Raw genomic sequence first — 1,609 nt, 5'->3', positions numbered from 1 at the left:
AACAATATTTTAAAAATGATTACGATGCGTTTTCGTTGAATTTTAACCAAAAAAATAAAAGAAATTGAAAAAAATAATTTGGACACTTTATTTTGCCCCTCACTGTAGCTCAGTTGGCAAGTCTGTTGCCTCCTGAGCCGATGTCCGCGAGTTCAAGCCCAAGAGTAAACATCGAACGCAGTTGTACCGAATAGTTTTTCAATAACGATCCGCCAACTGCAACGTTGATAAAGTCGCGAATGCCATAATGATGGTAAAACGACTATAATCGAAACAAAAAAAAAAAAAAAAGACTGAAGCCATTTGCTCACGTTTTGCGTACGCCATTTGTATCTCTGAAGACAGCAAAGCAAGACAATCGTTTGTCCCTTTGCCCCTTCGAAACCTAAATTGAGTATCTGAAAGGAGGCCATTTGTTTCTACCCATTTATACAAACGAAACAAAATCATTTTCTCCATCAATTTGCGTATACAAGACAACATCGCTATTGGACGGTACGAATAGGGATCAGACGCTGGTTTTCCGGGCTTTTGGATAACAATGACTCTCACTTGTCTCCACTCTTGGGGAACAATGTTATGCTCCAAGAATTGATTAAATAAATTTAACAAGCGAAATTTCGCGGTATCCGGAAGGTTTTTCAACAAGTTAAACTTGATTTTATCAATTCCCGGAGCTGAATTGTTGCAAGAGAGGAGGGCAATTGAAAATTCGACCATCGAAAAGCAGGAATCCAGACCACACCTATCTGGAGGCACATTCCGGATTATTTTTTGTACTGGTGCAGAATCTGGACAGATTTTCCGTGCGAAATTGAATATCCATCTATGCAAATATTCCTCACTTTCATTCGTAGATGATCGATTACGCATGCTTCGTGCCACTTTCCATAAGGTACTCAATGATGTTTCACGTGATAAACCACCCACAAAATTCCTCCAATACGCTTTCTTTTTCCCTTTGATCAATTTTTTGAACTGATTTTCAAGGGAAACATATGTTCTGCTGGGGCGTGTATGCAACCGTTGGCTCGATCTGGATACCTTTCTGTGCGTAAAAATCTTTTTGACTATTCGAAAGATACTCACATCCTTGATCCATGGTAAATTTGGAAATTTTCGTGTTGAACATGGCGGTTGCCATTGCCTCGTATTTCCGAAAGCTCTTAAAAACCTCAGACTTCCGGCGCATCGAATAAACCACGGCAAAGTGTGTGTGGTCATCGATTAAGGAGACGAAAAACCTTGATCCAATAGGGCCCCATACATCCGAATGGATTCTCTCCAATGGCCTCGTTGCTCTGATTCGGGTACCATGGAATGGCTCTCGACACATTTTCCCACGCACACAGGCATCGCAAAACTCCAGACGATCTGCTTTGATGTCCATTCCGGTAGCCAGATTGTTCTTCACTATTGTTCGCATACCTTGTTGGCTCAGATGGCACAGGCGACGGTACCAAAGAACATTTAGATTCGCCTCACATGCATTTACCGACTTCTGCTCAACGAAAACTTTCAGTTCGTACAAACCACCCCGTTGCTTGGCCGTTGCTACGATTTCTCCGTCTTTCTTGAGCACAGCTTGGTTTGCTCCAAAACTAACATG

The sequence above is a fragment of the Uranotaenia lowii genome, chromosome 1, assembly GCF_029784155.1.
Source record: "Uranotaenia lowii strain MFRU-FL chromosome 1, ASM2978415v1, whole genome shotgun sequence".
Lineage (NCBI taxonomy): Eukaryota > Metazoa > Arthropoda > Insecta > Diptera > Culicidae > Uranotaenia > Uranotaenia lowii.
Note: the sequence above shows the minus strand (reverse complement) of the source record.